The sequence below is a fragment of the Sciurus carolinensis genome, chromosome X, assembly GCF_902686445.1.
Source record: "Sciurus carolinensis chromosome X, mSciCar1.2, whole genome shotgun sequence".
NCBI classification, from domain to species: Eukaryota; Metazoa; Chordata; class Mammalia; order Rodentia; family Sciuridae; genus Sciurus; species Sciurus carolinensis.
In genome coordinates, this window is record NC_062232.1 from 61380605 (window position 1) to 61406245 (window position 25641).

The following is a 25641-nucleotide window of genomic DNA, read 5'->3' on the forward strand; positions in this document are numbered from 1 at the left end:
AACTGAGCTGAAGTGGAACAATATAATACTGACCAATCATCATCATTATTAATTAACCATTTAATTTGCTGAGTGGAATAAGGAGTTATAATAATAGATGGATGGATTCCAAAAACAGTAATGCAAGATTCTATTCCCTTGAATATTACCTGAGCAATAGCTTGGGGATATGATTGCAATGTTTTAGCTGGAGAGCTAGGGAGATTTACACTTTGCAGAGGTCCTCCTTGCCAAACTATGCCAAAAGGGGTATGCTTCTCTGAGATTATGATTAAACTTAATGGTTGAGTAGGATCACAACGATCAACGTAACACTGCTGAAGTCTATTCTCTACTAGCTGTAAGGATATCCGTGCTTCAGGAGTAAGTTTCCTAGGGGAATTCAAGTCAGGATTACCTTTTAATATATCGAATAAAGGTTTTAATTTCCCTGTGGATAATTTTAAATAGGATCTGATCCAGTTAATGTCACCTAAGAGTTTCTGAAAATCGTTCAAGGTATTCAATTGATCTGTCCTGATGGTCAACTTTATTGGTCTGACTGTAGTAGCAGTGAGCCTTGTACCCAGATATTCTTGGATCTCCTCTAATTGTAATTTTTCAGGGACTATCGTTAGTCCTCTCTTTTCTAATACTTGAGTTATAAATTGTAATGCTTCTAACAAAACTTCTTTTTCTGGATGGCAAATAAGTATGTCGTCCATATAGTGATAAATCAACAATCTCTTAAACTTTTGTCTAGTAGTTGTTAACGCTTTATCTACGTATATTTGACATATAGTAGGACTGTTAGCCATACCTTGAGGCAACACAGTCCATTCGAATCTCTGGTCAGGCTGAGTGTGATTAAGAGAGGGCAAAGTAAAGGCAAATCTCCAACAATCATTTTTGTGTAAGGGTATAGAGAAAAAGCAATCTTTTAAATCCAGAATAATAGTAGGCCAATTTTTTGGTAGTGCAGTAACAAGAGGGAGTCCACATTGGACGGGTCCCATAGGGTACATTTGTTCGTTTATGGCTCTTAAATCATGTAATAACCTCCATTTTCCTGATTTTTTCTTTGTTAAGAATATTGGAGTATTCCAAGGAGAGGTAGAATGTTGTAAATGACCTGCTTGTACCTGCACTTGTACTAACTTATGAGCTGCCTCTAGCTTTTCTTTTGTTAGGGGCCACTGTGGAATCCAACGAGGCTTATCATCTTTCCATATTATAGGGATTGATGGTTTATCAGTGGCCCCTAGGAAAAACCCAATCCATGAGAATCATTTTTTGGTGGAAGTAAAGGCAGTGGTTGGGTAGATCCTTGGCTATGTCTTCCTAATCCTTTTTTATCATCATAATTCATATTTTGTAACATATTTCTTACAGGAGTCCCTTGGTATATCTGGTCAGTGGTGAGTTTCATATCCATTTGCTGCAGGACGTCTCGTCCCCATAGGCTAATAGGAACATTACAGACATATGGCTGAAATATTCCTGTGTGTCCCTCTGTATCTTTCCACGATAATGAGGAAGCACTTTGATTGGGGCTCTCTGCTACTCCTAAGCCTCTCAAGCTCTGAGCTGCTGTGATCAATGACCAGTGCTTTGGCCAGACCATTGCACTGATAATACTTTTGTCTGCTCCCGTATCTAATAAACCTGTAAATTCCATATTTCCCACTTTTAATTTTAGGAGGGGCCTCTGTCCCATATCCATAGTAAGGTTTATTAAAGTGGTTCCTGTTGATCCAAAACCTCCTTGTCTTTTATTTGTATTTTCACTGGGCCACAAGGAATGTCGACTGGGCAATATAAGCATTTGTGCAATGCGATCCCCTGGAGAGATGACCGTAATTCCTTTTGGTGAAGGGACCAAGGCTTTTATTTGTCCAGTGAAATCAGGATCAATAACCCCTGGGTGTACTATAAGTCCTTTTAGTGTTGAGGAACCTCTACCTAGTAATAGTCCTACACTGTCCTGTGGGATTTTTTCATGCCAATCAGTATCAATCATCTGCACCCCCATATCTGGGGTTAGTATGAGTCTGGAGGTGGCACAGATGTCCAATCCGGCACTTCCTGAGGTGGCTCTGCGCTCCCCTTCTCTGTGGGAGGATACCACCGTCGGGGAACTTGTTGAATTACCCCGTATATTTGTTGCGGGCCCCGGGGAGGGCCCTGTCTCCCGTTTTTTTGAAGTTCAGGATTCGACCCTAGGAAATTATCCTCCCTATCTCTAATAGGCTGACAGGCACTATTCCGATGACTTCCTCTTCTGCATCTTGGACATAGCCCTGGGGCATAAGGTGTAACAGATTTTACTATAGTTATCTCTTATCTTTTATTAGGGCATTATCTCCTTGCTGCTGATTTTGTGCATCTATTGAAACGTATTGGCCTTCTCCTATTAACATTTCTATCGGGAAACCTTGCCACTATGTTTCTGCAAGCAGTTTCAACAGCTATTTCTTGCTACTGAGCTTCTCCAATTAGACATTGCCCTCCAGATAACACTGCTCTGCATAGCTGTCTCCAATAGTCTTAACTGCCTCTTTAAAGTTTTTCTAATGGTTGATGGTATCTCCATTTGCTCCTCAAATACGGGCAGGTTCTACAAATTTTGAAGCTCTTTCTATTAGGCTTAGGTTTCTCCTACCTTTTTCCCTTGTTCTTAAGTTTTCACTACCACTTGGTTATTCCTCACTTCATTCTCTTTAAGCATTCTTTTCTGTTACTATTAGGCCCTGTTCATGAAGATCCCCCTTGTGGCACACTGAGCAGCTTTTCTTCTATAAACTCTGGGCTTATTCTATTAGGGTTTGAACATATAATCATACAGTGGTTTCCTTATTTTCTAGTCCTTCCCCAGTGTTTCTACTGTAGGGTATTCAAAAAAGCCCTCAAGGGGAAACCTTTCCATAGTATCAAGAAATACTTTAGCTGTTTTTTCCTTCAATGGCATCTCATGGTTTTTCCCTGAGGGGTTGCTGCATTCAGACCCTATTGTTGCTAATTTGAATAGCTTTAGTTTTGGCAATTACAATAACAAACAGTGGCCTAGCTGCCAGGAGCAACAAAATTACTGAAGGGAAAACTATCAAATGCGCATTAAAATTTTTATAGCGGCTTCTCACGTACTACCTAATTGGACCGCTTCAAACGTGTTTCTACTTTCACTTTAATTAGACCGCGTTCCACGCGCCAGGACCGCTGATGGCGTGTCCCGATACCCCCCCGACCCGCGTTCTACGCGTTAGGATCCCGGTACCCCTCAACCCGCGTTCCACGCGTCAGGACCGCTAATGGCGCGTCCCGATACCCGCGTTCCACGCGTCAGGACCCCAATACCTTTCAACCCGCGTTCTACGCGTCAGGACTCCTGATACCTTTCAACCGGACCGCACTCCGCGTGTCCCCAGGACCGCCAATGGCGCATCCTGACACCCTTTAACTTTTTTATAACCGGTTCAACTTGTATACAAAAAAAATTCTTTCAAATATCTTACCTTGTTTTCTTTTATAAGGCCTTCATCTTCCCGGGTTTCGGCACCAGTTATCGGGTCCCCTCTGGCCGCAGAGAGAGACACGACAAATGTCTGAAGCTTTGGAAGTCCACCGTGCACAGCTCCTTTCCTACGCTTCTCTTACCCCTAGCTTCTGCGCACTCCCAGCTTCCCTTTTCCCAGCTTCTTCCACTCCCGCGTACTCCCTCCTTCCAGCTCAGCTCCAGCCGCTGCTGCTGCCGCCGTTGCCGCCGCCGCCGCCGCCGCTTCCGCTCCATCCGTTCCGTTCCCCAGCTTCTGCCCCCTACTCTCCCACCCACCAGGCTTATATACACTTCAACCAATCAGGGGAGAGTACACGAGATAAACGCGGACAGCTGCAGGAGCGGGATGGGTACACGAGGGGGCATGCTCTAGTCACATCGTTAACTAGCCAATCATTGGAATTCGCTGGTTGTTTACTGTATAGCTGGCCGCTTTTGGCTCAGCGTCAGGCGCCATCTTGACCACGCCCAAGGCTGGGGTTCCCGGGAACCCCCACATGAGATGATGTGGTATTTGCCTTTCTATATGTCTTATTTCACAAAACACAAGGTCCTCCAAGTCCATTCAATATTTGCAAATAACAGGAATTCATTCTTAAGACTGAATAGTGCTGCATTGTGCATACATATACCACAATTTCTGTATTGATTCATCTTTTGATGTACACTTAGGTCAATTTTATAACTTGGCTATTGTGAATAATGTTGCAATTAATACAGGACTGCAGATATATTTTTGACACACTGCATTATTTTCCTTTTGTATATCATCAGTAGTGGCATTGCTGGATTATATGGGAAACTGTGTGTGTGTGTGTGTGTGTGTGCTCAATAGGTTATTGAACCCAGGGCCTCTTGCATGCTAGACAAATTCTCTATTAATATGCTACACTGCCAATCATATTTTTTTGAGAAACTTCCATATTATTTCCCATAATGTTTATACTACTTTACATTTCCAGCAACCACTTAAGAGCATTCTCTTTCCTTCACTTCCTTGACAACTCTTCATTTTAAATCTCTTTGATAATAGCCATTCTAACAGGTATGAAATATGTCATCATGAGTTCAGTCTCCACTTCTCTGAATACCTGTGATGTTAAGCACTTTTTCATATACTTGGCCATTTGTATGTTTTTATGACCCTTATCCATTTTTAAATCAAGTTATTTCTTGAGGTTGAATTATGTGAGTTTCTTATATATTTTAGAAACTAATACCTTATCAAATTACAATTTGCAAATACTTTCTTTAAATTTTAGCTTGTCTCTCCACTCTGTGATTGCTTCCATCATGTCTTCACTTTTGTTGTCTACATTTTTGGGGTCTTATGAAAGAAATCTCTGCTTAGATCAATGTTATGAAGAAGAATATATTTGAACCTATAAAACTACAAGAAGAGAACATAGGGGTATTGAGCTTTTCTTTAATAAGATACCTTTATTACTGATTAAATTTTCCTACTCATTATTGACCTGCTCTCATGTTCTATTTCTTCATAATTCAGTCTTGGTAGATTTTATGTGTCTAGGAATTTCTCCATTTCTTCTAGGTTATCCAATTTATTGGCATATATTTGTTCACAGTAGTTTCTTATGCTCCTTTGCATTTGTGTTGTATCAGTTATAATATTTTCTTTTTTCTGGTTTTATTTATTTGATTATTCTACCTGGGATAGAAGCTGTGGGAGGTTAGAAGTGGAGATTGAGATAAAGAGTCTGGAAGATAGGGTCAGGAAGGCAGAATGTTGATCTCAGAGAATCATGAAAAGCCAAAATTGTCAGAGGTAGTGTTAGAATTGTCAGGGAACAAAACAGAAGAATGGAGTCCAGGTAATCAGATAAGGCCAAACTAATTGAAGAGTAGTTAGTGTCCATGAAGGTCAAATAATGCCCAAATAAATAAATAAATATGCAACTCCAGATACAAGACAGACAGAGAATCAAAGAGTGGGACACTAAGTCACAGGAGACAATGAAGTACTCTTTGGTCCTAGATGAAAAGTGGTTCCTTCATTACTCTCATGGACCAATAAGGGAACCTGGGTTCATAAATACTTGATGTTTTGTGATGTCTAAGCCAAGCATTTAATTGGATCACTGGATTTTTTGTTTTTGCTCATGTTTTAGAACATCTGAATTGAATGCCTTTAAGGTGAAGTATACTTTCTCCTGTTTACCACATTCTCCCTACCATTCTCTATCAACTCCTAGTTTAGCTTGTGTCCAGCCTTCAAAGATTATTTTACTTACTTAAGACCCTTAGGACATTTGAGTTTTTTATCTCTGGCCTTCTTCCTGCTGGTGAAACACACTAAATCTAGGTAAAAGTGCTAGACCTCCTGGAATATTTTTAAACTTATCTGAAAAGACAATGTGAGGGATAATGAATACAAAACAGAATGGTTTGCACTGGGTTTAATTGTACTTTATGTCCTGGTAATTTGATGGCACACACACTGCTGTATATTTTAAGGTAGGAGATATGCTTATTGATATATATATATATATATATATATATATAGGTACACATATTTGTACATATATGTTTAACATAGTGAGATATTAATATGCTTAGAATACTGGAAAAAGAATAGTTAGTATAAGCTGAAGTCATAAAAAAAGCTTCTTGATGAAGATGGGATATAGGCTGGTCCTTGAAAGATAGATAGGTTTGAATTGGGAAAAGGAAATGAAAGTCATTCTATTAGGTTGAGCCATATAAAATTACAAATATTTTATACATGAAAATAGTAATTACACATCAATAAATTCAATAAATAGGAATGTCATATGGTTAATATTAAAAGGTTAGGAAAATAATGTTATAAAAAGAATTAAGGTACATATCTAGCCTTTCTGGAGTTAAGGAGTTTCTGAGAAGGAGAGGAGGATAGTTAACTGGTTAGGAAGTGGCTAAGATTTAAGAATAATCTTGTCAGATGATGTGGCTCATTGCTGTAATTCTAGCAACTAGGGAGGTTGAGGCAGGAGGATATGGAGTTCAAAGCCTGCCTCAGCAACTTAACAAGGTCCTAAGCAATTCAGTGATACTCTGTCTCTAAGTAAAATATTAAAAAGGGTTGGGGATGTTGCTCAGTGGTAAATAAATAGGAATAATTTTTTATGTCAAACTAGTGTGGTCTTCACTATGGGATATAGGAAACTATTATAAGCTAGTTAATAGAGGAGTGACAAGTTGAGAAAATAGTATTTTGATGGAAAAAGAGTGTATTTTGAGGCCAGAGACACGAATGATTCCACTCATGGTACAAATTTTTAAAGTTTCTCCAAGTTAATTTGCACATTATTATGAAGCAGGGTGAACCAATTAGTGTTGCTGAGCTCTTGTGTTTACAAATCACAGTTTACAAACCACAAAACCACAGTTTACAAACCTTTGGGAGCATGTGTACACACTTATGGGTATAAGTACATAAATAAAATGCTTATTTAAATATGTTTACAGTTTTAAATTAAATCATTTGAAAATATATGCATATATATAAAGTGAGCTGATGTTGGTTAGAAGAGACAAAATGAGCATGCTCACAATGAAATCAATTGGTCAATTTATAATAGCTACCTACTGCTTACCTGCAGTGTTGGTTTTGAACTTCACACTTTCTTCAATTATCTAAATGGTTTTATACCATGATGAATTATGAGTTAAAACAGAACACACTATTAACACTGATACAATATACAAAATTAAATCAAAAGCATAAAATAATAAATTTGAAAATTTGTCTCAAGACACTGAACACAAGATACACAAGTTGTATTCATATGATAAAAATATTTATGTAAAAGGGAGGGCATGGTAGTACACACCTGTAATCTTAGCTACGCAGGAGGGTGAGTCAGGAGGATTTAAAGTTTGAGGTCAACCAGGGTTATTTAGGGAGATTGTGAAAAAAAGAAAATTTTTAAAGGCTAGGGCTATTACTCAGTATTAGAGCACTTGAGTAGCATTCACAAGGCCTTGAGTCAATCTCTAGTAACATAAAACACAATTCTCAGGCAACATAATAAAATACCTCTAATATCTCAAAAATCAATGAATCAGTATAAGAGAGAGAAAACAGACCAAAATTCACATTTACTTTAGTTTTTCCATCCTAAGAATAAAGACTATCCTCTTATTTATTAATTGATGGCAGCCTAAAATCTCTCATAACTCATTATTTTAAAGTAAAACACCAAAATTATATTAATAAATCAGCTGTTTAAAGAACATAAAACTCGGGAATTATAAATACCTGATATTTGGCTGCATTTGCCTATCATTATTCAAAGCAATCTAAATTATTAGACCCATTGAAATATTTTATGTAGTTGAAAAAGTTAGAGATATTTTCCATGTACTAGATATATTATCAGATATTCAGTCCAGTTAATTTGAAAAGAACTGCAATGTGGTGTCCTTCTCCAATAATAAAATATCTCAATAAATACATGATATTTTTGAAAGGGTAATTCTATCATTAAAGAAAGACTGAGGAGAAAATAAAAAATTGAAAGATAAAACATGTTTTTCTATCTATTCATTTATATATATATTCAATTTTCAATAAAATATATGCTAGTTTTGAATATATTTGTTTATAAATCATAATTTTACTTACCTAATTTACATTTTCAATGTGTATTGATTTTAAAGGGAAAAGGTGTGTGTCCTTATCTGCTAATTGTTTTCCTTTAAATTAAATAATACTACCTCAAATACAGAATTTAAAACGTTTATAGTCATCTTAAAATAACTACTTTGTCTTATATAATGAAAAGTAAAATAATTTTTCTTTCTTAATTTTAAAGTAAGCAGGTTAAAAAGATTAAATGTAATTTAAAAGTTAAAAACAGTTGGGAAAACACTTTTCAAATCCTTCTGTGGCCTGAGAAATTGCTTGCTGACTCATTTTTAATACTAAGAAATATAATTGGGACCTCATACCTGCTAGACAAATACTCTATCACTGAGCTACATCTCCAGCCAAATTATATACATTCTTAAGACTGGGATTAGCAATTATCTTATACCCCTATATAAAGAATTTCAAATTATTACCTCTACATTGGACATACCTAGCAGCCTGCACTGTTTCTATTCTGTTTTCTGTAGATTCTTAGATTTATTATTTAGTTTTAATAGGTAATTCATCTGGAAGCAATTATTTGCATAAATGAAAGTCACATTTTCTACTTTTTCTGGCAAGTAGTTCCGAGCCAAACTCTCATTCTTTTTCTTTTTCTTTTTTTTTCTTAATTCAGAGTAGTTAGCCCTTTTTAGGAGTCCTTAGAACATATAAAAGAAACAGATGTTTTGGCCGTTCACTTAATCTCCTTGCTAGCCAGGATCACAACTTGTGCAACTTCCCCTTAGCACAAATAGAACCAAACCTGCTAACTCATTGCCTTTTCAGAAGTATACAAGTCACAGTTGTTTACCTGGCCTTCAAGATTTTCTCAGATATGGATCTGCAGTTTCCTTGTGCTTTTTTCATCTTATTAATTCTATTAACCCCAAAATGTATCATTTTTATATGGTGAGAATGCTTAAAAATCTTTCTTTTCAATGTTTTGAAATATATAGTATATTTTTATTAACTGTAGTCACCATGCTGTGCAATTAGAACAGCAGAACTTATTCCTCCTGTCTGTAATTTGTACCAGTTAAGTAACATCTCCCTATTTCCCATCCATCCCTTCCCAACATCTGAGAACCACCATTCTATTTTGTACATCTATGAGTTTGATTATTTTAGATTCTACATGCAAATGAGAACATGTAGCATTTGTCTTTCTGTGCTTGCCTATTTCACTTAACATAATATATACTAGGTACATCCATGTTGTCATAAATGACAGAATTTCATGTTTTAAAGGCTGTATACTATTCCATTTTGCATATATATTAGCTTTTTAGAGCCATTCATCTTGGCAACACCAAGGTAACTTCCATATCTTGACTATTGTGACTAATATTGCAATGAAGGTGAAAGTGCAGACATCACTTTGACATAAAAATTTCAATTTCCCAGTAGTGATATTTCTGGATCACATATTATTTTTAATTTTTTGAGGAAACTCTATACTGTTTTTCAAAATGACTATACTGATTTATGATAATTTACCAATAATGTATTTTCCTACATCTTGCCAACATTTGTCATCTTTCAACTTTTTGATAATAGCCAATCTAACATGGATGTGGTGATACCTCACTGTACTAACTTGCATTCTTTCAATAGTTAGCAATATTAAGAATTGATTCATATATATGTTTTGGCTATTTGTATGTAATCTTTTGAGAAAAGGCTATGCAAGTAATATGCCCATTATTTACCCAGGTTATTTTTTTCTTATTATTGAGTAGTTTGAGTTTCTTATATATTTTGGATATTGGGATATTATCTGATATATGATTTGCAAATATTACCATCCAATCTATAGGCTGTATCTTCATTGTGTGAATTTTTTCCTTTGATATTCAGAAGGTTTTAACTTTGTTCCAATCCTATTTGCCTGTTTTTTGCTTTTGTTGCCTATGTTTAGTAATCATATCCAAAAAATCAATGCTTAGACCACTGTCCTGGAGTTTTCCCTCTATGTTTTCTTGTAGTAATTCTAAATATTCAGGACTGATATTTAATATTTTAAGTAATTTTCAGTTGATATTTATAGGGAATGAGATAAGGGTATATTTTCTTTCTTTTGTATGTACATAACCAATTTTCCCAACATAATTTATTATTGAACAGACTCTCCTTTCCCAATCTCGTGTTCTCAGCATTTTTGTGGAAAATAAGTTGTTCACAGGTGTGCAGGTATGTGTACATGGGTGTGTGTGTTTCTGGGTCAAATAGTACTTTTATTTTGACTTTTTATTAGTGAAGTACAATTTTACATAACAGTGAGTTTCATTTTGACATACTCATAAATATACATAACATAGTTTTCTCCATTTCTATACCCAATACTTCTCATTCCCTCCCCTCTTCCCTTAATCAGTATTTCATTTCTTTCTTTATTTTATTGGCACAATATAGTTATATATAAAATTAGAGTGCATTGTGATATATTCATAAATACACATAGCTAAATTTAGTCTACTTCATTCCCCATTTCTTCCTCTTTCCCTCCCCACTCCCTTCCCTTTGGTACCCCGCTACTATTCTATTGATCTCATTTGTATTTTCACAAGATCTCTTTTTATATTACTTTTTCCTCTCTATTTTCCACAGATCACACAAAACATTGGAACCTTGACTTTCTGAGTCTGGCTTATTTCACTTGGCATGCAGATGTGTAGGTTTATTTATGGGCTTCCTAATCTATTCCAATGGTTGATGTGTGTGTTTTTATGCCAGTACTATGCTGTTTTGATCATAATAGCTTTGTAATATATTTTGAAATCCAATATCATTTTGCATCCAGCCTTTTCTTTTGGTCAAGATTGATTTGGCTATTCAGGGTCATTTGAGAATCATTATAAATTTCAGGCTTGCTTTTTTTTATACTTCTCTGAATAATGACATCTGTATTTTGATACAGATTACATTGAATTTGTACATTGCATTGGGTTAAATGGACATTTTAGCAATATTAACTTTCCTAATTCATGAAAAAATAGGTTTTCTATTTATTCGTATCATCTTCAATTGTTCTCATCAACATTTTATATTTTTTAGTATATGTACCTTCAACTTCCTTGGTTAAATTACTTCTATAATGCTTTTGTAAATGGGATTGTTTCCTAATTTTTTGTCAGTGTATTCTTAATGTATGCAAATGCTACTGATATTTATAAGTTGATTATGCTCCTATAGCTTTGTTGAATTCATTTATGCACCTAACACATTTTAGGGGAATTGTCGAGTAAATTTTTTTATATAGAGATTGTAACATCAACAAATAAAGACACTTTCATTTAATATTTTCTATTTGGATGTCTTCCATTTCCTTATCTTGCCTAAATGCTTGACTAGGACCTCAAGAACCATGTTGAACAGAAGTGATAAGCAAGGGCATTGTAATCTTTTCGCTGATCTTAGCATAGAAGACTTTAATTTCTCATATTTAAGTATGATGGTAGCTGTGGGGTCATCATATGTGACCTTTACTGTGCTGAAGAACATTATTTCTATACCTAATTGACAGTTTTTATCATGAAAGTTTCTTAAATTTTGTCAAATGCTATCTCTGTATCTGTTGAGATGGATATATTTTATCTTTCATTCTTTTAATAGGGTGAATAACATATATTGATTTCTGTATGCTAAATTAACCTTACACTCCAAGATGAATCCCAATTGAACCTGGTGAATGTCTTTTTAACATACCCTTTAAATAACCATAGGTGCAATGTGTTATAATAGAAAAATGACAGGGGACGACATAACAAAATATTTGAATGAAACGAAGGTGATGTAATGTAGGCATTAATTAAATAATAATATAAATAGATCATAAAGTCTTCTCCCAAATAATCTGTAAGCTCCATATTATGTTAACCAAAACCTCAATAAAATGCTTATGGAACTAATTTTAAATTCATATGTTAGACTAAATGTATAATTAAATTAAGTATATTAATTATATTTATTTATAATTATTATAAATATATGTTTAAAATATTTCACATTTGGAAGAAGAGAACTTGAGTAGAAGTTATTATACCAAATATGATGGCATATAACAGAACCATAATATATAAAATTGTGGTATTAGTTAAGAACAAAACAGTTCAATAGAGTTGAATAACAGATTACATAATTAGTATATGATATAATCAAATACACAATTAGTATATGATTGTATATCATTACCAATTAATATATTATACATATGAATATAAAGCTAATATGTGGTAAAATAATATTCAAAACAAGCGATTAATGATTTATTCAGTTGTTCACTTGGTGAGGTATCTGGTTATTGCTTTAGGAAAAATTAAAGTCAAGTTACATTTCATAGAACTCACAAAAAAATTCTTTGGGAATGAAGTCTTCAAAACAAAAACAAAGATCATAAAAATTATTTAAAAATATGATTTTGGTGTTAGGAAGTACTTTTTAAAATAAGAAAAAAAATTAAAACAGAAAAACAATAATACAGTTAATTATATCACTAGCAAATTGACAAGGCATCAACAGGCATTTTACCACAGAAGATATACATATGCAAATAAGCACATGAAGAGATGTTCAACATCATTAGTTGATAAGGAAATGCAAATTAAACCACAATAAGGTATCCATCCCTGCATACATATCAAAATGACTAAAACAGAAAGCACTGATAATACCCAATATAGACAAGGATTTGGAGAATTTGCAGTATTCATACATTGTTAATAGGACTATAAAATTATAAAACCATACTGGAATTAATATGGCAGTTTCTTCAATTTCTTATGAAATTAAACATGATCCAGCAACTTGTACTTTTAGGCATTTATCCCAAATATGTTAAAATGTGTTTTTATAACAAAAACCTGTACACAAAAGTTATGCAAACTTATTCATAATATTCCAAAACTGGAAATACACCAGATGTCCATAAGAAGATTAATGATAACAATAATAATTTAAAAAATGTGTTTTTCTAGAAATAGGCTTTGTATATCAAGTATACAGTGAAACAATATATATAATAAAAAATTATAAACAGGAAAAAAATAAATAAACTGTTGAATCTATACTGTGCAATACAATTCAGCAATAAAAAGGAACAAACTATTGGTACATTCAAAGGATATTTTGGTAAATGTAAAAGCCAATCTCAAAATGTTACTCATTTTATGTTTCTATTTAGATAATAATTTCCAAATGATAAAATTATATTTATGGAGAGCATACTGTAGTTGACAGGTTTTAGGAATGGTTTGGTAGTCATCTTTTGGTTGCTGTGACTAAATTCCTAAGAAAAGCAACATAAAAGAGTAAAATTATATTTTGCTTCCCAGCTTCAGTTCATTGTCACCTTTATCCAATGTTTTTAGGCCTAGGATGAGGCAGAAATATAATGATAGAAGAACATGGCAGAGAAAACCAGCTTGCCTCACAGCAGCCAGAATGGACATAGAGAAAAGGGAAAGGAGGGACCAGGAACAAGATATCATCCCCAAGACTATGCCCTCAAGCACTCACTCCTTTCAACAAGGTCCCACCTCCTATAATTTCTACCACCTCTCAGTAACCCACTCAGCTATGGAGATGAGGTTAAAACCATCATGACCAACCACTTCTCAAAAACCCTACCTCTGAACATTGTTGTACTGGCAATCAAGCCCTAGCACATGAGTCTATGATGAACATTCCAGATCTAAATCATAACAGATGTCAAGGAGTTGGGAGATGTAACTATAAAGTGTAGCATAAGGGAAATACTTGTGGTAATAGGATAGTTAAATATAGTGATATCAGTGTCAGTTATTGTAATATACTTAGAGGATAAAATGACACAGACCTACTCTCACACACACAAATGAAAAACATGCAAAATCTAAAAATGTAAAAGGTGGTGAAAACTAAATAGAATTTGTAGTTTCTTAAATAGTGTCATACCCATGTCAATTTCTTGGGTTTGATATCAAACTACAGTTGTTTTGTATTAGTGCATATTAATTATACCAGAACAGCAGCTTTCATTGTATTATATTTATACATACATATAACATATTTTGATGGTTTTGTACCCCCATTACTTCCCCTTCTCCTTCCATGCTCCCTACCTCTTTCTCCTCCCTCTAATAGTTTCCTTCTGCATTCATGTTACCGTTATTAAATTTTTATTTTTTCTAGTTTCCATATATAAGAAAAAGAAGATACTTTCTCAGTGTGACTTATTTCACTGAAAATGATGATCTCTAGTTCCATACATCTTTCTGCAAATAACAGGATTTTGTTCTTTTTTGTGGCTGAATAATACTTCATTCTCTCTGTGTGTGTATGTGTGTGTGTGTGATATTTTTGATATTCATTTATCTTTTGATGCACATCTAGGCTTATTGCATATGTTGACTATTGTGAACTTTGCTGTGATGAACATGGGTATGCAGGTACTGTGTTCTTTTTAATTCTTCCAGATACGTACCAAGGCGTGGTATAACTGGATTATATGGTAGTTCTATTTTTAGATTTTTCAGAAATTTTCATATTGATTTCCATAATGACTGCACTAATTTACTTTCCCACCAACAGTGTATAAGAGTTTCTTTACTCCCATATCTTTGCCAGCATTTATTATTTGGGTTTTTGATTATTGCCATTCTGACTGGGATGAAATTGAATCTCATGTAGTTTGATTTGCTTTTTCGCTTTTACATGATGGCTAAAGATGTTGATCATTTTTAATATAGTTATTGATAATTTCTACTTTGAGTAATGTTGCTTCAGTTTACTTGTCCATTTATTCACTGGGTTGTTTGCTTTAGTTTCCATGTTAAACTCTTTGAGTTTTTTATGTATTCTGGATATTAATCCTATGTCAGAAGAGTGATCTATAGCTATTTATTTTTTCAGAGACATAGGAATATTTATTCAGGAAAAGGAGAATTCAGGCTATCTCAAGCAAGAGATGTCTTTTGGAGTATAGCAAGGCATACACATTCAAATGAGAATGTGGGCTATCTCCAGAGGGAGAAATAGCCACCTAAAGCTTTTTAGAATATCATCATCATGGAAAACTGGATGAAGAGTACAAGAGACAATATATACTACTTTTACAATCTCCTGTGAGTCTATAATTATTTCAAATAAAAAGTAAAACATGAACATAATGGAAAACATTAGTGAGGAAGTTGATTTGTGAGTCTGTATATAAAATTCCTTAATTCTTAGTCAAGAATAAAAGTCTCCTTTGCTGTTTAATGGGAGCTTGGTCTTATCTATTGGTTTTGAAATTCCAAGAGGGAAAAGGGGCCCAATTTGGTGTCAAAAGCAGTAAGCTATTTGGAACCCCAAATGAGATGCTTACTGAAGAAGACACTTCTGGGCCATCCTACCTTGGGGTTCTTGATCCTAGGAGATTAAAAGATATTTCCACTATGAGACAAGACCCCTTGTCCTGGGAGTATCCCTCCTGGGGTTTGAAAGACATCTCTAACCCTGCAAACTCATGGTTCCTGATGAAGATATGATAGCCATTGTCTTAATTCTGTGCTTGGAATTTTTCTGAATTTGGGATCTGAGCTGTGTAACGTGTATACACTGTTATCATGTTTACCTGCATATCCTTTCTTAACTGCAGTGTTTCTTTTTGACTCTATTCAGCACTCTGGCTCCAGGGCTGAAGGGAAATTTTATTGTAACCTATATGACCCCCAGTCTTTGGGACATCACTTTTCCTTTCACTGTTCTCTGCAACAGGTTTCCATACTGCAAAAACATCCCTCCTTCTGTATTTCTGTTCTCTCTTCCTGCCGTCTAGGTTCTTTGACCCTTTCATTAAGGATCTTATTTCTCTTAGGAGAACAATCTGAGTTGACTTAGTCACCTGTACCTACTGGCTCTGATCCTAATTATAATACTCTGGTAACGGTAATTTGTATACACATCTGTTGTTCTTGTCTCTCTTCCTTGTATACACTTCTGACTCAAACAATTGTTCTCTTTCACACTTAGTGATGGTCTTCTAGGAACATTCTCTCCTATTGCTTCCTCCCTCACAGTCTGAGCAACCAGTTCTCAAATTCTAGGACTCTTCATCTTAACTACTTTCTGATAAAAGAAAGAGGGACAGAAGGGCATCCTTGAATGGGCATCTATGGCGTAAGGCCTTATAGTACATATTTGGATAAAGAAAAAATTTTTGTGATAAATGTCTAGAGTTCATTTTGATTTTCCAGGCCACAATCGAACTTATGGGCTCTCATACTCTTTTGGATATCTGGTCTGGCTCTCAAACTGATGTGGAAGTGCAATCTGGTTTAGCGTGATCACATTATATGTTTTTTTTTCTGCATCTTTGGTTACAAAGTGCAGCTTTCTGAACTTTCATAAAAGGAATTTCTATTTTTAAGTGTGTATCATTCTCTGTTGATTGATTATTAATCATTTTTTTCTTACTGGGGATTGAACCCAGGAGTGTTCTACCTTTGAGCTACATCCCCAGTTCTTTTTATTTATTTATTTATTTATTTTAAATTTTGAGACAGGATCTCACTAAATTGCTTTTGGTCTCAATAAGGTACTGAGACTGGCCCCAAATTTCAGATCCTCCTGCCTCAGCTTCCAGAGTCTGTGGGATTACAGATGTGTGGTAACCCACCTGGCTCCTGATTACTTCCTTTAATAGGGTAAGATATTAGCTTAAATATGCATAACAAGTCTTACCTTTTGACACTTTTCATTACACTGGGCCTTTTCACTGATTAGTGTTTAGGTTATGTTCTGCCTCTTTGAGATGTAAATTTTCTATCTTGTTTATTTTATTTTTAAAATTTGTTCCTTTTAGTTATACATGACAGTGGAATTCATTGTTTTAAGTAAGAGTCAAAAGTTTGCAAGTGCAGATTTAGGATTACAGATTGCTTAGGGCCACAGAGGAGGTAACCAAATAAACAATCTAACTTTATGAAAAGTGGTTAATGATAAATCTAAATGAAAGCTATCAAATCTTTGGTTTTCTGTATATTTATGTGCATGTGTGCACATGTTATGTCTACATATGTGTTTATATTTGTATAAACTTGACATAATCCCAAAATGATTTAAAAATACATGAGCACTCATAAGTTAGAAAAATAAATATGCACTCATAAATTAGAAAAATATAATATATAATTTTATAAAATGTAATTTTTCATCATTGAAAATTTCTGAGACAAAAATATACTTTTAAAAGACTAATGATAAAATTGAAAAATAGTATTTATGAAAATAGAAAGAGGACGAGTATCCACAATCAATCCACAATCTACCAAATCAATAAGAAAAATATTCAAATTAGAAATTGTCTACATTATAAACATTTTAAAGATAGGATTGACCAAATTGTAAATGCACACATGAACTAAAGTTAGACCTCCTAAATTATCAGTAAGATGCACATTAAAACAATGATTTTTTTCAATCAAGCAAGTTAGCAAAAATAAAGCATATGCAGAAATGAGTACTCTTTTCTCACTGCTGGTGAATATAAAATGGAACCACCACCACTGGGGAGTGCAATATGACAGAATATTAAAATATTTACTTGTGTCTATAAAAGACACATGCTTACTATGAAAAAAATCAAAGGCATGTGGTAACTGTGACAAAGAAACTATTGTACTTGTGTAATGGAAGATATATTCAAGGATGTTCATGTTCACTATTGTAAAAAACTGAAAACATCCTAAATGTCAATTAAGAAATGGTTGACTAGAAAAAGAAATGAGATTTATCTGGACTATGGAGATTTATATAAAGACTAATTTTATAGAAATATTAAGATGGGTAGGTAGATAGATTACATATATACGTGTATATGTAATGGTATGTAAATAAAAAGTAAGAGACAACAATATATTTTGTATGATATATAATCACATAAATCAACCACATGCTATGTTTTCTATGGCTATATAAATGTATATGCAAATATATAGAGGAAGATCTGGTAATATACAAACCAAAATGGAGGGAGGATCTAGTACAGAAATTGACAAATAGGAGTGAAAGGGGGTTATATTTCTATGTGTAAATATTTTAACAATTTTTGAGGAAAAATAATCATAAACCAAATGTAGAACTGAAAAAATAAGAGGATGCCCATAAAACTGGTCATGTAGTCATGACTGATGAAATCATTGGCCATTGGTGATCACCTTAACCTTCAGCACTTTTTATCTACCTGGAGGTTGGGGATTGGGACTGAAATCCTAAGTTTTGCAGTGACCACACCCCATCCTGAAGCTACCAAGGATGTGCCATCCATGAGTCCACTCATTTGCAAGCAAAAGATACGTATCACTTTGAAGGTTCCAAGGATTTTAGGAATTATATATGCCAGGAAGTGGATACATGTTACATTATAACATGTAAATCCAAGGGAAAATAAAGTAAAAGTACCTGTTTACTATAAAAAGTTATATGAAGGAGAATTCTATCATATTAATCCCATATTGTCTTTTAAAATGATTATTCAGGGCTAGGGGTGTAGCTCAGCATTAGATTCCTAGGACCATAGTAAGGAAAGGAGAGGAAAGAAAGGAAGTAAGATGTGGGAGGGAGTGAGGAAGAAAGACAGTGAAAGAAAGAAAGGGTGGGAAAATTTTGATTAATCAATGGTCATATTTTAATAAATAAGGTATTGTTATTTAATAAAAAATGCATTTAATTTTAAAATAACTTTATTCAATAAATAAGAAAAGTCTCAAATTTAGCTCTAATTTGAATACTAAGAAATAGCATATATTTTATATTGATGTTTATTCCAGCAAACACATCCTTTGCCTTTTAAGCTTCATTCTAGAGTAGATGTTCTAGAGTAGATGTGGATACTCAATTTAGCAAGAAGAATGTACTGGAGAGAATTTAAAGATTTTTCCTACCTATAATCATTCTGAATAGGCAGTAGGTACCCAAAGTGTAATGAAGACATAGACTACTGAATACAAAGGAAATTTCAAGGTAATTTCATGTCACCCCAATTGGGACTGAAATCCTAAGTTTTGCAGTGACCACACCCCATCCTGAAGCCACCAAGGATGTGCCATCCATGAGTCCACTCATTTGCTTTGAGATCGTCTCTTCTTTCAAGGTGACATAGAAGTTCTATCCTTCAATTATTAGGGAACTAATCTGGGCTATGTGTTTATTTGGTATTTAGATATGTTTACATATTTTTCTTGAGTTCTTTATGAAAGGCCAACAAACATAGAAACATTAGAGTATAATAATTAAAATCTTGAGTTCCAGATACAGTTATATGGGTTCTGGATTCTAATAATTGTAAGTGAAAGTGACCTTGAGCAAATAACTTCTGTGTTTCATTTTCCTTATCTATAAAATGGGCATGAGGATGTTTAGAGGACTAAGCAAGAATCCGAGTAATATACTTAGAATAATGCCTGACAGCTGGCAAGAGATGAACAGATATTATTATCATCCCATTTGGTATAGACATAAGACAACTATACTTTTTATTTACTTTTTATTCATCCTTAAACTTCCTCTATCACAGACAAATTCATACTACCAAAAATAGTGTTCTACTACTTAGAGACATTCAAAGTACCTGTCTGACTGACTGATTGGCCTAATATAACCATCTCTAAGAAGTTCAGGTGAATAATCCTAGACTCCTAAACAGTAAGAGTTGGCCATTTATTATGCAAATATGGTATACTCTCTGTCTCTCTGCTTCTGTCTCTCTCCTAATGTATAGAACACGTGAATATGTTGTCCCATGTAGCATAAAAGGACTTTGTTATAGGTATGATCAATGGTACGTACTTTAATATGGTGAGATTATCCTGGATTATCTATGTGGGTCCAGTCATATCCCATGCATCCTTGAAAGTGGGAGAAGTTTTGGGGCTGTGGTCAGGAAATGACCAAGGTAGAATGATCAGACAGATGCAATGCTTATGGCTTTGAAGGTAAGAAAAGGGGGAACTGGGACAAGTAATGAAGGTAATCTCTAGAAGCTGATGAAGGCAAGGAAATAGATTGTACCCTAGAATGTCCAGAAGGGAAGGAAGCTCTTTATTTTAACCTGATGAGACTCAAGTTAGACCTCTGACCCACAGAATTTGGAAGTGTCAGTCTTAAGACATTTGGGTAAATTGTCCTCAACTGTTCTGAACCCAAGTTCTTCCTATCTCTTTTTAGAAGGATAGATAAAATGACTATCTCAAGATACTCTGTAACAAAAGAACATAGAATAGATTCATATTCTCAAAGAAAGTGGCAGGATTATCTTTCACTTTCTTCCTTCCTTTGTTCACCTTTAATCCTATAATTCCCAATCCATTAATGTACCACAGTCAACATGTACATTGGGGGTTTTCATGCCTGATTTTCCCTTTGAAGATAGTCTTTACCAACATCTCAAAGGTTAGCTTGACTCTTAATTTGTCTTTTTTGTTTTACCTTTAGGACATGCCTCCAGGCATTTATTGGGAATATTCTGTTACAGTTTTGTTATTCTTCTTGAAGGATTTTCAGCTGTACCATATTTTACAGAATAGTTCTTTCTATTCTATTCTATTCAGAATAGTTCTCTTTCTATCTCTACCAAGGGAACAGAATAGTTAAGTGCTTAGTCAAGTCACATTACTTGCTACACAGGGTCGAAAGGATTGTGTAGCATCTTTCAAACACAGATATACCTTACCTTTGCTAAATTCATTTGAAGGGATTATGGAACAGGAAAATTCTTTTTTATTCCAATATCTGCCTGGAAGCCAATAGGAATTTCTTCCTCACCAACAAGGATAGCTGCAAATGCAACTGCTATATAGTTCTGAACTATGCATGTCTCAGGGACTTTTTTGAACTGCAAATCCAGCATTCATCACTCTTCCATCCCTTACTCCTTTACCACAGTCTTTCTCCTATTCCTATCACTCACCCTCTCAATTTCTCCCCTTCTCCTTTTCTCTATCCTGGGAGAGATGAAAGTTTTTCCTTGCCTAGACAAAAGGTTATAATCGCCATCTACTGGTAATAAGATTCAAGTGCAGGCTGTGACTGTGTATGAACATGCTTGATTATTGTTTATATCTGTGAGGTGATAATTTCACTCTTTGTATTCCTGAAAAAAGAAAACTGCTATTTACTAAGGTTACATTTTCATTGAATGTGCATCTTAGTGATTTTTAAACTATACCTTCTGAATTATAATTTACTAAGCCTCTCCAGGAAAGGGATTCTGCTTATCTCACTAAGCATTTGGTGTCTGGTGAGATTTAAGTGCATTTTGAATAAATATTTGTTGAACTGCCCCCCGACACATAAAACAAAAGGATCTGTTTCTGTGTCCATCAATTTCAGCTGGGTATAGCAATAACTGCCTAACTAGATTCCCTGCCTTTACTACCTTTCCCTCTAACCCATGCCACATTAGTTGCTAGGTTAATTTTCCTGAATTTGAATTTTTGTGGATCCCCAAAACATTTGTAAAGTCTCTACTGACTCCCTTTTACCCAAAGAATGAGGTTCAGAATCATGTGCATGAATTTTACATCTCCCACCTCTCAAATCTGACCTCATCCTAATTTGCTCATTTCATTGTCTACATAATTCTTTCTAAACAAAATGAATTACATATAAGTCCCGAAACATTGTTTATTTCAATGTATGTACTTTATATTCAAAATTAAATTCCCCTTCCTGTTCTACATTTTGTAATCTATAGCCTGTCTTCAAATTCTGTCTTGTAAACTGCCATTTTTTAAAAACCTATTCTGATTGTCAACAACATATAAATTGGTACCCTTCAAGTGTCCTCTCTGGCTTCTGAACTCCAGGATCAATTTGTGTTAATGTTTCTTGTCCCTTTACATTTCTACTTTTCATTCTAGTTATCTATGTGCATTTTGTATTCTTTCTCTTAGATTGTGAACACTATAATCATGAGAGCAAATATTAATACTTACTGATTTCTTATAGGTCAGAGTAGATGAGAGATAATATAGGACACAATATGTAGCAATGGCTTAGTGTGAGCTATCAGTAACATTATTGTTATTGTTGCTCCTTTTAAAATAAATACAAACTTATCTGCTGCTCTTTCAAAACAAAGTAGCTTTAGAAGTCCTGAGTCCAACTGTGCTTTTGTCACTCAAAACTTTTGTTTCTTTTCCTTTTTCATGGAATTTTCTTATGAAATTTGTTGAAGGCAGAAACAATCAGTTACTCTCCTTGTTTAAATTTTGGCTTTATTAATTCATAGTTGTGACCTTGGGCACACCGATTCTTCAGTGTTGCAGTTTCTCATCTATAAAGTGGGAAAAATAGTTGTATCTGCTTCACAGTGTCATTGTGATTATATAAATTAATGAGAGTAAGTACTTACATAATGTTTGAAACATAGTATATATTATAAGATTGTTAGCTATTGTGGTTATTATTGCGTATAAAACAATACTACAAAACAGGCATTTTGACATACATTGTTTCATTTAATCCTCAAAACAACTCTGTGAAGTAATTATAATTTTTTTTTGCAGATGGGTAGAACAAAGCTCAATAAAGTTAAACATTCTCCTAAGGCTGTACAGCTAATAAGAGCCAGAACTGAATTCAAATCCAGGTGGGTTTGATGCTCCCTAGAAATCTAGGGAAGCATTGCTGCTAGCGTTCTAGAGAGTGAAGAATTTTTGTAAATGTAGACAAAAGAGGACATTGTCCATAAGGTAAGGTGTAAAGGAGGATCTGACACAAAATCCTTCTACTTTCTTCAGTGCTACAAGTAATATCACTACTATTACTTCATTCTATAGGCTAGGCTTTGCCCTAGACTCTTAGAAGGAAAAACACTCTAGCATTTGAGTTAATTCTAATTCATTAATACTGATTCTAATTCATTAATATTATTAGGAATGTTTGAAAGTAAAATCCTTAAAGGGGAACCATTTTATTTAGACCAATGTTGATATAACGTGCCCCATTTTAAGAAATTGATCTAACCTGGGTTCATCCGAATTTGGAAGCAGCAAGTTTGGAGTAACTATGATAGGTCCCATATTCACATGGCAGCTTTGTCACTTTCTAGCTATATAACTTGGCAAACCATTGAGCCTATTTACTTATTCATGAAATGTAGCAAACAATATTTCTACTTTTATCCTCAGTTGGTCACTAGCCAATGTGTGAATGAGTCAAAATATCACATTGTACCTCATAAATATGTACAAATATAATGTGTCAAGTTTTTTTAAGCTAGAAATAAAAGTTATAGTGATTAAATGACTTGATACACACAAGAGCTTAGTGCGGTTCTTGGCACATGGCAAGTGCTTAAACAATATTAGCAATTTTATTCTAGCTATTTATCTTCTACTGGATCTATTGCAGGGAGCTTCCTGCCTCTACACAGGGAGTCTTATCATTGCAGTAAAAGAAATCATCATCATCATTATAGCTCTAACATTTGTATGCTTTTTCATTGAAGAGTTTGTAAATATTTTGGGTGTGGGTGTTCTACACAATTGGAATTGACAGATTACTATACCTACTGTATAATCTTTGAAAAGGTTCAGTCACTTACATAATGTCACACAGTTAGTACTGGAGCAGACTAACTGCAAGTCTCCTGGCTTATATTTTTTTCTTGTAACCAAATTAACCCTAAAGGATTGAGATTTGAATTCTCATAGATTTCTAGTTCTTCAGCTTGCTCCATTTGCCGCTCATGTGTAGCTGTAATTCTCTACGATGCCTTCTCATTTGCCCTGTTAACAAAACATAAGTGATAAATTTAACAGTAACTTTTATATCTATTTCTTTATCAGTTTTAAGTCCTTGAGAAATGGCTGGTACACCATGCATATGAAAGTATCTCTCAGCAATATAGAAAAATATTGTCCAGAAGAAAACATCATGTAACACACAGTAGATAAAATTGAGTGGCATAAGCAGAAACTAAAAAATAAAGGTTTGCTATTGTCTACTTGGTATTTTTCTCCTTTTTTTCACCTTTTTATCATTTTCTTCTCTTTGTTCTTTTTACTCTCCAAACACTCTTCATTCCATACCTGTATTTTCTGAGTTTTGTCATTTAAAACACAGCCTGAAAGTTCTTAAGTATTATTCTAGTCACCATTTGGTATATTTAATTGTTCTATTGATAGCATCTGGCCCTTGTTACATGGTTTTCTTCTCTGGCACATGGAATCATATTGCAATGAAAGAAAGGTCACAACACAAAATTTTTTTCCTTCCTTCTTTTTTCAATTTTTGGAGGGTGAGGTCAGGGGGTAGTAATAAGTAATTCACCTAGGAACTAGCCAGCCACAGAAAAAAACTTTCAAATGATCAATTATCTTGAGGGATAGAATAGAAAGTATATGACCATTTTCTTTCCCTCACTTCCATGCTCCATCAATGGAATGAAAGCAAGCAGATGTTGGCCTTCATAGGTCTGTGCTAGACAGATTTCATGACTGTCCTTCTACTTTTTTGTGTCTCACTTTAATCTATTACTCAACATTAATCATCATTTGGAAGCATCCTATATCAGTACTGTGTAATCCAGCTCTATGATTTACTGTTCAATTCTTTCAGCTCCTGTTTTCCTCTTGTTTGACTTTTATGTGGTGTAGCAAAGGTCAGTCACCTCAGGAGCTGTGAGTATTCCCCTCCATTTTCCATTTGTTGCTGTCAATCCACAACACTGCCTGTCCCCATAGACCTGCAAGATGTGTTTCTGTTCACCAACAATGAGATGGTAATTTATTTGCAGGAACCCTATCTTTGGTTCGATTTAGGTCACCTCTAAGCTTTGTTGTTCACTGTCAAAGAGAATTCAATTAACACACCACAAGTGACAAATTCTCCAATATTCAACATAGTGACCAGCTGTTTTGAAGTTTCGAGACCATCCAGTCCTTGTCTACCCACCAACCCCAAGAATAATGGAAGGATTCTTCCAAGTTGTTACTTTTTTTCCTTTAATTTCTCTCTCAATTTTCTTTTTCTCTAGTCATAAGGAAAGTGATTTAATTTGTGCATCTGAGAGGTATATAGTAATATGATAAAAGGGATAAAATACTGAGTTACTTCCTATTTAAACAAGAGAAAACCCTGAAAACAATTTAATGAATATCATTATTATCAAACTGTGGACTAAGCAGTGTCTGAATATTAGTTGATTTATTTCATGCATTCTGGTTGCTACCAAAAGCATTTTATGAGTCTGTATTTTCCCTTATTCTCAATTTTATTTGTAAGAATTAAGGTGATGTACATTTGTAATGTGTCCAGTTGGATCAAATAATACTGTACTTGGAAAAAAATTTTTTCAAATTAAATACAAACTCTGTATCCACATCTAAGATTCTCAATTCTCCTTTATTGTACATTGTTGAAACAGTCTATGCATTTTATATGAGAATGAGTGGAATGGTTCTTAAAAGAAAAGGGATGGGCTGGGGTTGTGGCTTAGTGGTACAGTGTT